Source organism: Callorhinus ursinus, unplaced genomic scaffold (genome assembly GCF_003265705.2).
Source record: "Callorhinus ursinus isolate GAN/ISIS: 27379988/994484 unplaced genomic scaffold, GSC_fseal_2.0 scaffold1, whole genome shotgun sequence".
In the NCBI taxonomy this organism is placed as follows: Eukaryota; Metazoa; Chordata; class Mammalia; order Carnivora; family Otariidae; genus Callorhinus; species Callorhinus ursinus.
The window spans coordinates 37,557,858-37,574,716 of NW_027397063.1; the positions used below are offsets into that span (position 1 = coordinate 37,557,858).

The window sequence follows — 16,859 nt, forward strand, 5'->3', positions numbered from 1 at the left end:
AGCCCTATCAGTCTATTTTCTGGAAATTTCCATACATACACATCTGCTTAAACTGCGTGCCAAACATTTTCCAGATGTTTCCAATGTACTGCCCAAGACATTTTGGTTATAAGTCCCTTAGGTTCTTCCAATAGTTTTCCTAGAATTTAGTCCAGGAGCTGAATTATCTGAAAAGGTGGGAGCTCTAAGAGTTGAGAGTAGGATGCCCTGGATTTGAGGGAAGTAGGTGGCAGAAAAGAATTTATAAGTGGGAGGGGCTGCCCAGTTCTCACATGGGGGACGCCTGCATGGTCAAGCAACAGTGAGATTCCTAGCTGTGAAGTTCGTGTGGAATAAATTGTTCAGCTTGGACGGAGAACATTTGACAGTGAGGTCAAGGTCAAAGGCCCATCTCAAATTTCCAGTAGGCCCTGGGATTCCTCATAGAATTCTGAGATAGAAAACGGGTCCCACCTACTCACTCCATGAATAAAATTAGATTTTCTGTCAGTTAAAAATTGGATTTTCTTCCAACCTTGGTGAATGTGTGGGAGAACAGATTTATTTAATTTAGAAAAATGTTTAAAAATTATATTTCTTTCACTTTGAGTGAATGAAGTAAATCATGGTTACTTTCCTATTTCAGCTACATTTAACTTGCAGGGCTCTAGCAAGTATCCTAGGCTCATTATCGAGAGGTTCTGTTAACTTCTCTGTTACCTTGAAAAGTTACATTCTCAAGGAATGATCTGGAAAGCAAAGACAGATTTATATACAATGGATTATCTTTTTTTTTTTTTATTGTTAATGGTTCCAGTCTTTGGATTGTCTTTCTTTGGAATTTACATGATTAAATTCAACTATCTGGATTACTTAAGTGTAATATTTTCTGCAAGGCAAGTTGTGAATTCTGAAGAAAACTACATGAGGAGACATAAATACAGTGCAGAAAACAAAAACTTTGAAGACAGGAAAACAAGCTGTGAGATCTTGGACAATTTGCTTTTCTTCCCCTCAGGCTCAGGATTTTCGTCTATAAAATAAAGATATTGAGTATATTTTCCATCAGGTTATGATGAAGAAGAAAATGAATAATACTTAAAAAGCACAAGGCCAGGCGCCTGGGTGGCTCAGTTGGTTAGGCGACTGCCTCAGCTCAGGTCATGATCCTGGAGTCCCTGGATCGAGGCCCGCATTGGGCTCCCTGCTCGGCGGGGAGTCTGCTTCTCCCTCTGACCCTCCCCCCTCTCATGTGCTCTCTCTCTCTCATTCTCTCTCTCTCAAATAAATAAATAAAAATCTTTAAAAAAATAAAATAGAAAAAGCACAAGGTCTTCCATAAATGCTCATTTAACCTGTATTGTAACCACAATTGGCTGGTTTATGATCTCCTAAAGTTCATTGATATATAACATACAGAAAAGTGCATCATAAGCATAGAGCTTGATGAATTATCACAACAGGAACACATACTTATAATCACCATGAGATTAAGAAATAAAACATAATGAGGGTCAGGGAAGCCTCTCCTGTCTAATCCCACTTGTTACTCCTCTCCCTCCTCCAGTAATATAACCACTATCCTACCTTTAACACCATCATTTAGTTTAGTTTTTTGTTTGTTTGTCTTGGATTTTATTGTGATAAGGACACACCATGAGATGTATCTTCTTAAATTTTAATTGGACATTTTGGCTATAGACACAATGCTGTAGCCAAACTCTAGAGCTTATTCATCTTGCTTAATCGATATTTTCTGCCTGTTGATTAAACCATCATTTAGCTTGGTCTGATTTTAAACATCATAGATAATTGAACCATAGAGGATGTATCAGTATTCTTTCACTTACATTGATGAAATTCATTCATATTTTGCATTAAATAGAAGTTTGTTCATGTTCATTGCTAGAGAGTTTTTCCATTGTTTGAGTATACCTTTTTATATTTGTCCATTCTCACTTTGGTGAGCATTTGTGTTGTTTCTAGGTTGGGGTCATTGTGAATAGTGTTGTGATAATTTGTACTCACATGTATGCTTTTCTGTTGAGAATACGCATAAGGGCCAATTTGCTGGGCTATAGGGTATGTATATGAACAGCTTCAGAAGATGCTGCCCAACAATTTTCCAAAGAGGCTGTGCCAATTTTCTATCTCGCAAGTGGCAGGAGAGTTCCTGTTGTTCTGCATCTCTGCACTTGGTATTGACAGTTTCTTCTTTTTTAATTTAGCTATTCTGTGCTGGATAGATTGTTATCTCGATGTTGACACTTCCCTGACAACTACCGAGATTGAACACCTTTTCCCACATTAGCTCATCATTTGATTATCCTCTTTTGTGAAGTGCTTGTTCAAAAGTTTTTTGAACATTTTTGTATTGGGTTGTCTATCAAAATACCAACGGCATTTTTCACAGAGCTAGAACAAACAGTCCTAAAATTTGTATGGAACCACAAAAGACTGTGAATAGCCAAAGCAACCTTGAAAAAGAAAAGCAAAGCTGGAGGCATCACAATTCCAGACTTCAAGCTATATTACAAAGTTGTAATGATCAAGACAGTATGGTACTGGCACACAAACAGACACGTTGATCAATAGAATTGAATAGAAAATCCAGAAGTGAATCTACAGCTCTATGGTCAATTAATCTTTGACAAAGCAGGAAAGAACATACAGTGGAAATAAGACAGTCTCTTCAACAAATTGTGTTAGGAAAACTGGACAGCCACATGCAAAAGAATGAAACTGGACCACTTTCTTATGCAATACACAAAAAGAAATTCAAAATGGGTGAAAGACCTAAATGTGAGAGACAGGACGCCATTAAAATCCTAGAGGAAAACATAGGCAGTAACCTCTTTGACATTGGCTGTAGCAACATACACTTCCTGAGGCAAGGGAAACAAAAGCAAAAATAAACCATTGGGACTTCATCAAAGTAAAAATCTTCTGCACAGCAAAGGAAACAATCAACAAAACTAAAAGGCGACCTATGGAATGGGAGAAGATATTTGCAAAGGACATATCTGATAATGTTACAGGATTCGTGTCCCCTTAGTACACACAGTTTTTGGTCACACCACTTTGAAGAATGAAGAGGTAGATCAGACAAAGAGTGGTGGACAGCAAAGCAAAATTTATTGAGTAAGAGTATAAGCTCCTGGAGAGGGAGGGGGGCCCAAGTGGGTTGCCTCCAGAGTTTCTAAGTTTAGGGGTTTTATGAACTCTTTTGTGCAACTATTTTAAGCAATCAGGATGTGCTGAGTTGTGCCAATCGGGGCTTTGGTCACGTATCTGTCTACCTATTGGGTTAATGTCCACGAGCTGATGGTCTTTTTTTGCTGACATCTGGGGGCTTATGTCTTAACTGCCCTTTGCCCATGATATTGACAAAAATGCTTCTGTGGTTAATTGTCTTATTTTAGGACGTTTTGCAGAAGTCACTTCTGCAAAGGCTGAAAGCAGAATGTCAGTGCAGTCCTATCTAAGCTGCAAAACAGGATGTCAGTGCTGTTTTATTTTAGCTGTCCTGACTCCATATTTTCTTGTTGAGGACCCTAGCCCTGACTACCTAACTAGTTCCTAACAATAAAGGGTTAGTATACAAAATCTATAAAGAACTTATAAAACATGGGGCACCTGGGTGACTCTGTTGTTTAAGTTCCTGACTCTTAATTTTGGCTTAGGTCATGACCTCAGGGTTGTGAAATCCAGCGCCGAGTTGGGCTCTGTGTTGGGCTCTGCACTGGGCATGGAGCCTGCTTAAGATTCTCTCTTCCTCTTCCTCTTCCACTCGCCTGCCTACAACAACAACAAATCCAACCAACCAAACAAAGACAACAACAACAAAACTTATAAAACTCAACACCCCAAATACAAATAATCCAGTTTAAAAATGGACAGAAAACATGAACAGATATTTTTTCAAAGAAGACATACAGATGGCTAACAGAAACATGAAAAGATGTTCAACATGACTCATCATCAGGGAAATACAAATCAAAACTACAATGAGACATTACCTCACACCAGTCAGAATGGCTAAAATTAATAACACAGAAAACAACAGGTGTTGGTGAAGATGTGGAGAAAGGAAAACGCTTCTGCACTGTTGGTGGGAATGCAAACTGGTGCAGCCCACTCTGGAAGAGTATAGACTTTTTCCTCAAAAAGTTAAAAATAGAACTACCCTATGACCCAGCATTTGCTTGACTAGGTATTTACCCAAAGGATACAAAAATACTGATTTGAAGGGACACATGCACCCCGATGTTTATAACAGCATTATCAACAATAGCTAAATCATGGAAAGAACCCAAATTTCCATTGATTTATGAATAGATAAAGAAGATGTGGTGTGTATATATATATATAATGGAATATTTTTTTTAAGATTTTATTTATTTATTTGAGAGAGGGAATGAGATAGAGAGAGCATGAGAGGGGGGAGGGTCAGAGGGAGAAGCAGACTCCCTGCTGAGCAGGGAGCCTGATGCGGGACTCGATCCTGGAACTCCAGGATCATGACCTGAGCCGAAGGCAGTCGCCCAACCAACTGAGCCACCCAGGCACCCTATAATGGAATATTATTCAGCATCAAAAAGAATGAAATCTTGCCATTTGCAACATTGATGGAACTAGAGAGTATGATGCTAAGCAAAATAAGTCAGAGAAAGACAAATACCATATGATTTCACTCATATGTGGAAATTAAGAAACAAAACCAATGATCACAGGGGAAAAAAAAGAGAAGCAAGTCAAGAAACAGACTCTTAACTATACAGACCAAACTAATGGTTACCCAGAAGGGAGGTGGGTGGGGGGATGGGTTAAATAGGTGATGGGGATTAAGAGTACACTTGTGATGAGCACCTGATGTTGTATGGAAGTGTTGAATCACTAAATTGTACACCTGAAACTAATATTACACTATTACACTGACTGGAAATAAAAACTTAAAAACAAACAGGAAAACCACAAAATTGTTCAAATATCCCAACTTACCTAGGGATGAAAGCCTCTTGTTAAGAGGATGGTGAGCAGTGTGGAGGTTTAAGCTTCTCAGGAATATTTGTATTCTCTATATCTTATTGTATCCTTTGCAATCAGTTTTGATTTTCTAGAAATTAATCTCTTTTATTCAAATTTTCAAACTTATAGTACTCAGAAACTGTAGTGATATCTTCCTTTTCATTGTTGATATTATCTATGACTTTTTTCTTTTTTTCCAGATCAGTCTTACCAGGATTTTATCAATGTTATTAATTCCTTTCAAAGAACCAAACTTTGAGTTAACTGATTCTCTCTATTACATATTTTCTTTATATTTCATAAATTTCTGCTTTTATCTTTATTTTCTTCCTTCTAGTTTCAGTGGACTGAATTTGCAGTTCTTTTTGTAACCCCTTGAAATTAGAAATTTAGTTATTTGGGTATTTGAATAATTAATTTATAGACATTTTTAATATTTGCACTTAAGGCTATAAATTTCCTCTTGAGCATAATTTTGTCCAGTTAACAAGTTTGGATATTCTGTATATTCACTATCAATTCAGTTTAAATATTTGCTAATTTTTACTGTGATTTTTTTTTTTAACACATGCTTCATTTAGAACTATGTTCCTCAACTTCCAAATATTTGGAAATTTTCTACTTTATTTATATATCTTTTAAGTCTCTTTTTTCTGAATTAACATTACTGAATTATAATGTAAGTACTATTAAGTTACACTTATTTTAAGTTCAATAAATTTTGACCAATGTATGCACCTGTGTAACCTCCAACAAATTCAAGATATTATACACTGCCATCCCCTCTCAGAAACTTCCCTCATGCTCTTCAATCATAAATTTTCCCACATCCCTGACCTAGGAAACCACTGTTGTGCTTTCTGTCACTATAGATTAAGATTTTCCTATTGCAGAACTTCAAATAAATGGAATCCTATACAGAATGTAATCTTTTATCATCTGACTTATTTTGTCAACATAGTGTTTTTGAGATTCATCTATTTTTGTGGCATGCATCATTGGTTTGTGCCCATTTACTGCTGAGAAAGATTTCATTCTATGGATATACCACAGTTTATTAATCCATTGATCTGTTGATGGTATTTACATTTTTCTGGTTTGGGGTTATTTTGAATAAAGCTGATACAAGTATTTGTCAATACACATGCATACATGTCTTCCTGTCTTTCCCAATGTGAAATTGCTGGGTAAAATGGTACTTGATAAGTAATTACCAAACCATTTTCCAAATGGGTTGTATCATTTTATAGTCCCACTTTATAGTGGTAGTTGCTTCACATCCTCACCAACCTTGGTATTGTTGACCCTTTTAATTTTAGTCATTATGGTAGGTTTGTAGTGGTATCTCATTATGTTTTTAATGTATATTTCTTCTGATGACTAATGATGGTGAGCAGTTCGCAGGTACTTGTCATTTCCATATCTTTTTTTGTGAAGTGTTTATTCAAATTTTGTGCTTATATTTTAAAATTGGATCTTTTGCCTTCTCTTACTATTCAGTTGTAAATATACTTTTTATGTTGTCTTACTTTCTTAATGGGATCTTTTAAAAAGCAGCAGTTTTTAATTTTGATGAAGCCTAATTTTTATCTATTTATTGCTAGGGCTTTTTAGCTTTTTGTGTCCCATTTTAGGTGATTTTGCCTATCAATGGTCACAAAGGATGTATATTTTTTATGGAAGATTTATAGATTTTTTTTCCTTTATATTTAGGTGTATAGTCCATTCTGAGCTAAGTTTTGTCGGTGGAGTGAGGTAAGTTTTGAGGCTTTTTTTTTTTTTAACCCTAATTATCTTTTGGTTATTGATTTCTTGATTAATTGAATTGTCATCAGAGAATGACACAATGTCAGTGTTTTGAAATTTATTGAAACTTCATTTGTAGCTCATCATATAATCAATTTTGGCAAATGATCTATGTGGGAAGAATGTCTATCCAATAGTTGCTGATTACAGTGATTCGCATATATGTCAATTAGGTAAATTTTGTTAATTGTGCTATTCAGCTCTTCTGAAGGTCTACGGATCTTTTTCCTCACCCTCCTTCTCTTCCGCCTTCCGCTTTTGCCTTGCTCCATCAGTTATTTGAGGCACCTGTGTTAAAATTTCCCACCATGATTGTGGATATGCCTATTTCTTCTTTTGCGGTTTGGTACGTATGGTTTTGCTTTAAGTATTTCAAAGGCTTCTTGTTAAGTCATTTGATTTTAGAATATTATATCTTCCTGATGAATTAAACTTTTTATCATTTGAAATGTCCTTTTTATCTCTCAGTAAATGTTTTTAGCTACATTATCGGATATTAGTCTATCAGCCCTGCATTGTTCAGCATCTGCATGGTTTACACGTTTCTGTCCTTTTTGCTTTAATCTCTGTGCATTCTTATATTTAAGATGTATCTCTTGCAAGCAGCACATAATATTTTTATTATCAAGTCTGGCAAGTATTGTCTTTTAATTAGAGTATTTAGCCTGTTTACTTTTTAACACAACTTAGAAGTTTAAATTTAATGTTTGATTTTCTTGCTGTCCCTCTGCCACTCCTTCCCTCCCTCCTTCCAACCTCTCTCTCCCTCCGTTCTGCAATGTTTTGAATTAGGCTTTTTATTATTTTATATTTCACTTGTATTAGCTTCCTAATTATACATTTCCACTATTCTTCTAGCTTTTACTCTAGAAACTGTACATGAACCCTTCACTTGCTAAAATCTGATAAAAAGTAGTATTTTAATTATTTTCCAAACAATGCAAGGCTCATAGAGTAGTTTAACACCATTTACCCTTTTCCCACTTTTTGTGCTATTGTTGTCATGGATTTTACTTCTTCCAGACATTATTCTTATTTTACACATTACACATTCATTTAGATTTACCCATGTATTTATCTTTTCTGTTGTTCTTTATTTCTTCCTGTTTCATTGTGCTTTCTATCTGGGACAATTTACTTTCCTCTTTTCTTTTCTTTCTTTCTTTTGTTTTTTTAGAGAGAGAGAGAGAGAGCAAGAGCATGGGGGTGCATAAGTTGGGGGGGAGGGGCAGAGGAAGAGGGAGAGATTCCTAAGCAGATTTCCACACCCAGCACAGAGCCCATCTTGGGGCTCAATTTTCACAACCAAGATCATGTCCTGAGTGGAAATCAAAAGTTCAATGCTGAACCAAGGGAGCCACCCTGGTACCCCTGGGACAATCTACCTTCTGACTAAAGAACTCCCACTAGTATTTCTTTAGTATAAATTGGTGAATAATTCTCTCAGTTTTTTTTATTTGAAAATATATTTATATTGCTTTCACTTTAAGAAGACATTTTCAGTGGGTGTAGAATTCCAGTACAGTTCTTTTCCTCTAGCTCTGATGTTAGATGTCATTTTATGTTTGTGGCCTACCTTCTTCTGTTAAGAATTTCAAATCTGTCTTATTGCTGCTATTCTGAAAATCATATATCTTTCTCTTCCAGACTGTATTGATATTTTCTTTGTCTTTGTTTTTTTTTGGCCAGTTTTACTATGATACACTATATTCATTTTATCTGTATTTAATTTGAATGGGGTTTATAACCTCCTGAATTCGTGGCTTGACATTTTGTAAAAGTCTGTCATTTTGATCTTCAAATTTTGTCTCTGCTTCATTTGTCTCATCTGTTTTTTTTCTTTTTTCTTTTTTGGTAGATTTCAATTACATATATGTTAAATAGTTCACCATTTCCCATATATCTCTTATGCTTCCTCTTTTTTTTTTTTTTTTGCTATTTTTCCATTGTCTTTTCTCTCTGTTCTTTGTAATGGATATTTTCTCCCAATCTATGTTCCGATTTACTAATGCTCTCTTTAATTGCTCCTCATCTGCTTTAATTAACTTTCAAATTTAGTTATTATATTTTTTCAGTTCTATAATTTACTTTTGAAGAATTTTTATATTTTCCAGATTTATGCTGAGATTTTATTTTATCATCTGATTCTTTAACATATTAATACATTATATAAGGGTCATGTATAGTAATTCCAATATTTGGATTTCCAGTGAGTATATGTCTTATAATATGTTTTTCTCTTATTTTTCTGTCATGTCATCTCATTCCTGGTACCCAAAGTAAATTTTGATTGGTAGCCAGACGATATATATGAGAAATTATAGAGATAATTTAAGACTCTAGATAATACTGTCTTCCAGAGAGAATCTATTTTCATTTGGCAACTGGATAAGAGAAAGATTAATGGTAATTCTGTCAAGGATTTAATTGATTGGATGCCATCCTTCATTATATTTGAGGGCACATCTAGCCCTTCTGGAGTTCCAAGCTAAAACTGGAATGTTCACCTGGGTCTCTCCTCCTGGGTGGGCCTCAAGTCCAGTTTTTGCCCACCAATACCGTAAGACTGTTGGAAACTCTGCTCAGCTCCTCAGCCTATTGCCTTCTGCTTACAAATAGACAAATCTAAAGAGCCAAACTGGGCTCACTTCTCTGTACTTTCATTCTGTCTTGGCCTCAGTTCCCTAGAAAAGAATTGTTTACTGGGAGGTATAACCCTGAGACAATGAAAGTAAAGGGAAAAGAAACTTGGGCAGAAAGGAAGGAAAGTGAATACAAACTAGTGTCTTATTGCATATGACCACAGCTTCATGAAGAGACATAGCTCACAGCCTAGGGACAGCCAGTCTTGGAATAGTCTGTCAGAGGGAGAAAGGGAGAGGCATTTATTCAGTGGCTTCCTCCATTGAATGACTTATCTTTCACTGGTCAACATTTACCCCATAAGGCATTAACTTCTATGCATTTCCAGGTTTTTCAGCTGGCCTCTTTAGACCCACTGGGGAAACAAAATTCTATACCCTGTAGCATGTTGCTTCATCCAATTCCAGAAACTAGTGAGAGAAACCAGAGACTCACTGGGTATGATAGGGCCCACTACCATGGCTGCCACAGCTCCATCTGCTTCAGACACAAAGGAGTTCATGCTGGAGACTGGCACTCCCCTTGGGGGAGGCTGAGGTAGGCTGTGGAGCTATTGATGAAGTAGTGGTGACCTCAGGTCCATAGTAATTTGAGGACCTGGGAGACAGATAGGGCCTAGAAGATTTGAGATGTTTCCTCAATTTGTCCAATGTGCTTTCTCCCAGGAATCTTGACCTTGTGGCTTCAGAATTCTCCAGTGCCTTCAGATTCATGGTTTTATATATTTTCCAGCATTGCAAATTCTCAAACGAAGATTTGGTCTACAACCAACTACTCCCTGTTACTGGAAAAGGGAAAAAAAAAAAGATCTTTTCAAGATCTTATTACAGTAATATAAAATGTTTACCCCATGCACCACTGACACCCAAACATAGTTAAAAACTAGTTGACATTAGACTTATGGTAAAATTTGTGGAACATCAAGATGTCAGGTTCTCATTTATAGATATAAATCTCCCCTGACTTATATATTGACTCCTCAGATAGTATTTTTCAGTCAATGTCAAGCTGCCCTTGACTTTCTCAGATTAAGCCACTGACTTTATTACTCATCTAATGGAAATTCCCATCCTGACTTAAGCACTAATCATGGGTGGTGCCATAAAAGAAAGGCATAAAATTTACCAATTACATCATCCTCAAGGCAGAAGGTTCACAATTCATTTAATCCTGATTGCTTCAGAAATGAAATTGAGACTGATGAGTATCTCTCCTTCCTCTTCCCAGCTATAAACATACTTCTGGTCTAACCTAACCTGTGAATCAACTCCTTGTGACATACTCTAAGAAGTTCAGAATATCCCCATCTATTGTTCTAAAACATTGCTGACTATATGAACCCTGCAGTGTTAGGCCAAAGATACTAGTTCTTAATGAAACCACCTTATAGAAGTTTACTATGGTATCAGTTCTGTATTTTTATGTACTATGAAACAGAATGTATTAATGGAAGGAACTCTATTGGGACGTCTAAATAAGAGTCTTCTCTTCCACTTGCTACCTTCCCAGAGCACCTGTGATGCTTCTCTTAATATAAAGATCACCCTTTAGAGAATGTAATAGATGCATGCTTATTAATAAAGATCATGGAAATCCAGAGAGCTTTCACTAGATTTCTCCAAAATAACAATAAGTTCACTATAGAGATTTTAGGGTAGTAACCTTTCTTTACTTCCTCCCAATCTGTCATTCGTCACCACCATGGGTCACCCTCGCTACTGTAATTTGAATGTGTGGTCAGTGGGGAATGTTGACCTTTCCAAAGGGAAGTGGACCTTTCTTCAGTAAAGGGAGTATGGCTGTGGTTCCTTCTAGAAACTAATCTATAGCCCCCATCTCAACATCAAGAAATACTTTATCACAAAATTGTGTATGGAGTTTAAAAACCATGTGTGCAGTACGATCTCATTTATTTGATATGTATGTCTATAAAACTTATAAGCATGTATGAAGGTGTATACTAAAATGTTAAATATTATATCAGGAATATGAAATTATGGGAGCAATCTAGTTTCTATGCACTTATTAATACTGTCATCATTTTACTTAATGGGCATATAGTTGTTGTTTTTTTCCAAAAAAACTTTTTTTTAAAATTTTATTATGTTATGTTAGTCACCATACAATACATCATTAGTTTTTGATGTGGTGATCCACGATCCATTATTTTCATATAACACCCAGTGCTCATGCAGAACGTGCCCTCCTTAATACCCATCACCAGGCTAACCCATCCCCCCACCCCCTCCCCTCTAACACCCTCAGTTTGTTTCCCAGAGTCCATAGTCTCTCATGGTTCATCTCTCCCTCCAATCCCCCCCCTTCATTTTTCCCTTCCTTCTCCTAATGTCCTCCATGCTATTCCTATGTTCCACAAATAAGTGAAACCATGTGATAATTGACTTTCTCTGCTTGACTTATTTCACTTAGCATCATTTCCTCCAGTCCCATCCATGTTGATGTAAAAGTTGGGTATTCATCCTTTCTGGTGGCTGAGTAAAAAAAACTTTTTAAAAAACTGCTTGTCAGATGTTATGCTTCTCTAGGCAATTAGATCAGGTAATAAGCATGAAATGCATAGAACAGGGTCTGGGACATAGTCTGTTTTAAATAAATATTAGCTATTGTGTTTATTGTATAGGAAATTAAGCTCATCCTTTTCACAAACTGCAAATTTTAAATATCTATATTTAGGGTCTTAAAGAACATACCGATCTACAAAGGCACCAAATGATCTACTAAGGATGTTGCCTTCTTTTTTTTTTTATGTGAAGTATAATTGACACAGGGAAAAAAAGATCTATGACAACCAGTAGGCAGAGAAATATAAATGTTGGAAGTCAGCAACTCTATGAATGCTGTCACTGGTTAGCTAAGGTTATAATCTGGGCAGAAAAGAATGAAAAAATATCTGGAGAGGAAAGTGATGAGTGGAGGAAGAGTGGAAGAGGGAAGAGATGGCAGAAATGCAAGGAAAGGAAAAGTTGGAAAGAATGTAAAAACTAATTGGAGAAAGAGAAAAGGGGAAGATAAAATGAAAGTGACAAATGGAAGAGGGGCATCTGCAAAGACCAATCAATGTTACTTACATTTGTCAGGTGTTCTGCTAAGTGTTTTATAAGAAATGACTCATTTAATTATTAGAACAATCTTCTGAAATTAGAATTTTATTGTCCCTATTTAACAGAAGAGAAAACTAAGGTTTTCAAGATTTAAGTGATTTTTCCCCAGATCATGGATTGCATCTCTTTAATAAGATTGTGTCCAAAAAAACCAATTCTCTTTAAGCCTCCTTTGCTCTCATTTGTCTTTTGGGGGGTATGATGTCAGATCTTTCCAGATTATAAAATTAAAAAAACAAAATATTTTCCCCTTGCCTGATGTCCTCTATCTGGTCATTATTTTCTATCAACCTGTGAAGCAAGCAAGTTTATTAAGGTTCAGAACAACTTAATATGAAGAGAAATGTGAGGCCTAACTTTACTACCATGTCCATATTTTCTAAATTAAAAATTAAATCATTAATTTTAAGACATTATATTTGCAAATTTATTGTATATGAAATTTTAGTAAGGTGTAAAGAGAAAATCACATTTTTTGAAAAGCATCAAATTAAATAAAATTTGTCTGGCCCCAGAATTTTAATATTGTTACCATAATACCTGACATCTGTGTCACCTTCATTTAGTAAGAAAATGTTTTGTTTTGTTTTGTTTTATTATTTATTTATTTTTTATTTTATTTTTTTTAAAAAGAGCTAAATGGAAAAAATATCTGCTGTGAGGTTTTATACTTTTTACAATCTTTGGTTAAAAGGGTTCTGGGTCGGTAGTCACAGGGTCTGGGTTATTAAATAGCTCCTGCCCTGTCAACTGTGCAATCTTTGCCCCAGCCCCTAAATTCTCTGAGTCTTAGTTTCCTGATCTGTGAAATGGAAGTTCAGACAATATGTTTGCAAAGATCCCAGGACTGTATAGCCTATAAAAAAACAAGGGAGGGTGTTCTCCTGTGATGAGAATTTTAAAACAAATATTTTAAGGTTTCTAGTAACACTTAGCTGGGAAAAAAAAAAAATCACACGTTAAATGATGATTGTAGACTTTTACTTGACGCCATAAGTGATAGGAGACATAGTAATGGTAGGTGATTATACTGAACAAAAGAAACAAAATAGGAGCGCCTGACTGGTTCAGTTTGTAGAGTTAGTAAATGTTATTCATCTTCATTATTTTGTAATATTTTGTGTAAGATATGCAACAGCCAACAGCTTGGTCAAAATTGAAATAATCCAAAGAGAGTTTCACGCATTTTACTGATTTGCATGGTAGCAATCACTGGGGTGACACACAGTTAAAATATTTTGGGGGGTCAGGAGGGTGTGGAGGAAAGAGAGGAAATAAATACTCAATAGCTCTTAGAAACCATCCTTCAGTTAAGTCAAATAGCACCAATACATTACTATGTTAAGATCCAATAACTTGCTACTTAAGATACTTTTTCCCAATTTAAAGATTTGGAAATCTTGGGGTGCCTGGGTGGCTCAGTCGGCTGACCACTGGGCTCTTGATTTTGGCTCAGGTCATGATCTCAGGGTCATGAGATCAAGCCTTGCTTTGGGCTCCCTGCTCAGGGGGGAATCTGCTTCTCTTCCTTTCCCTGTGTTCCTCTCCCACTCATGTGCTCTCTCTCTCTCTCTCATACACACAAATAAATAAATAAATCTTTAAAAAAAAAAGATTTGGAAATCATGAAAGGTGGAAAACTTGAGAAAAAAAATTTTTTTGAGAAAAGTATTTATTTATTTGAGAGAGAGCACACAGAGGGAGAGGGAGAGGGAGAAGCAGACTCCTTACTGAGCAGAGAGCCTGAAGTGGGGCTCGATCCCAGGACCCTGAGATCACTACCTGAGCCGAAGGCAGCCACTTAACCAACTGAGCCACCCAGGAAAAAGAACATTTTAATTAAGTTTTTAAATAGCTATATTTCTCAAATCAGTGAGTGAGTATTCAGCTTCACGTAACAGAAGACACTGCTGAAAGTGGCTTAAAAAATAGGGTTTTGTTACTTTAGCACCCAGAAATCTGGAAGAAACTATTTCCAGGCTTGTGAGCAGCTCCACAATTTCAGCAGGTGGCAGGACTCCCTATCTGCCATACATGGTACATTGACGAAATACCTTCATGCTTGCAAGATGGGTCCCCTGTTCCAGGTGCCATGTGCCACTCTGACAATATTTGGGGCCCCAACATGGAGCCCCATGTGTCACTTTTTGTTAGAGAGGAAACCCTTTCCCAGACTCCTTATTTTCCACTGCCCAGAACTGGAGCCCTTGCCACAAAGGGCATCACAGGCTCTAGCAAACCAGTGCCCGCCATTTCCATCTTATAAAACCCATGCTTTGCCAACATAGAAAAGGGGGTACGCAGCCAACATACCCACTTTTACATGTTGGTCTATGTCCTTCCAAACATTTCTTCCTTGCAGGGTTTTTATCTGCACTGTTTAAATCATCCTATATATCAGGTTTTGTAACCTGCCTTTACACTTCCTATTTTACCATACACATTCGTCCCACGGTAAGAGTCTTTGGAAATTTTATTTTAAATGGTGACCTAACATTCCATGCCAAGAAACTTATCCTGATTTACTTAACTTGTTCTAAGCAGCATTCTTTTCATTTACACAGTATGTACTGGGTAGTAAGTACTATATACCAGAGGCTTTACACCAGCACCTCTAATCTTTACAACATTCCAGCAAGGTGGTTATTATCATTCCGCATTTACAAATGAGGACACTGGAACTCAGGGAAGGTAAAACTTACTGATATTCCTGTTGGTCAACTGCAGAACAGGGAACCTGAGCTCAGGCCCATTGGATTCCCAAACCAGCTAACACAGTGATACTTACTCAACACTGTTGGAGGGGGGAGAAAATAAAGCCCAAATGAGTGGGCCACTTCATAAATATAAATTAGGTAAGTTTACTACTGAGGAAAACCAACCAAAGCAAACCAAACAAAAACCCGAATTCAGGCAGGCAGCCAGCAAGTGCCTACAAAGCTATAATGGAAATGTAGCTCTATTAACATGTACGGGAAGCTACAATTCATCATCTTACTTTAAGGAAAGCATATCAGTCGTTATTCGATTTGCATCAGGAATTACATCAAGCCGATTCTGACAACCTGTTTTTCATAAATCTTGATCAGGCTTATTTTCATGCTTTGTTCTTCATAATTGTTCATCAGTACCTCCTACGGTTGCCCCTGACAGTGTTAAACTACCACATACAATTAATTAGTCACATTTTTCAACATTCCTCGGTAAGGTTACATTAAGTTCAGCTCCTCAAAGCACCAATAAGAAAAAGCTCCTGATTTAAATCTCATGTTCCAAAATAGGTTCCATTAGCCAACAGAACATTCTATAAACCATATACCTTTTATGGTATTTCCTACAATATACTTTATCCATATCCTCAAACAAGTGGCAGTCTTTTTGTTCTGAAGATATCAGGAAGGCCATACAGTATCTATGGGTGTCAGCAGTTAAATGGGGTACATGAATAAAAAATGAAAAACAGGGGCGCCTGTGTGGCTCAGTCGGTTAAGCTCTGCCTTCGGCTCAGGTCATGGTTCTGGGGTCCTGGGACCGAGCCCCGCGTCCGGCTCCCTGCTCAGCGGGGAGTCTGCTTTTCCCTCTGCCTGCCGCTCACCCTGCTTGTGCTCACTCTCTCTCTCTCCGTCTCTCTCTGTCAAATGAATAAATATAATCTTTAAAAAAAAAAAAGAAAAAAGAAAAGGGGGAAGGAAAGCAAGGAAAGAAGGAATAAAGAAATGAACATACAGGGCAAGAGAAGGGCAAAGTGAAGTGTGCCAAAGTTACTGTCAATTCTGTTGTGATAGAAGTAATTCTAGGCCAGTCTGAAAACCAGCACAGGGCAAATGTTTCTGGCCAGCCAACAGGACCAGCAGAGACTAAGCCAAACGGAACTGCTGTCGCTGACTAAATCACTTCAGGTTACCTTCTCTGAGGACTTCTCCTCCCCCCACCCCCTTCCTGCCCTGTTCGGTTTCAGGCGCTTTGGGCCTAGTCTACTTTGTTTTCCTACCCTGTTCCAGGACCCCAAGGGGCTTTCCCAAATACCACCTCTTTTCAATGACAAGTCTTCACTTCTTGCTGCCATTTCTGCCTAATGGTGTGGGTGGTTCCAGGAGAAGGGTGACATAAGCAGGCTTCCTCTGGACTTGACACAGCAGAGCCAAAGAGGAAACGAGGCTGGCGGCTTTCCTGGTGAGGCCAGACATTCACTACAATGTGTTGACGGTATGGCAGATGGGGAATCGGTCCCTCGGAGAGCTGGGAACACACCCAGAGCCTCACAGCCACTTTGCCCTCTGC

The 16,859-nt window shown here is 37.2% G+C and overlaps 1 long non-coding RNA gene across 3 annotated transcripts; it reads right to left on the bottom strand.

Annotated features, from left to right (window-relative positions):
- Window positions 1-798: 798 nt before the first annotated feature.
- Window positions 799-16,455, bottom strand: LOC141373980 (uncharacterized). Of its 3 annotated transcripts, XR_012380468.1 has the most exons (4): window positions 16,344-16,455; window positions 16,048-16,209; window positions 9,892-10,240; window positions 799-1,012 (listed from the first exon to the last, which is right to left on the bottom strand). It is a non-coding gene; the product is annotated as an uncharacterized lncRNA (long non-coding RNA). The 3 variants fall into 3 exon arrangements; XR_012380463.1 differs by lacking the exon at window positions 799-1,012 and having other exon boundaries at window positions 6,120-10,240; XR_012380477.1 differs by lacking the exon at window positions 799-1,012 and having other exon boundaries at window positions 6,120-10,240; window positions 16,305-16,416.
- Between the last annotated feature and the right edge of the window lie 404 nt (window positions 16,456-16,859).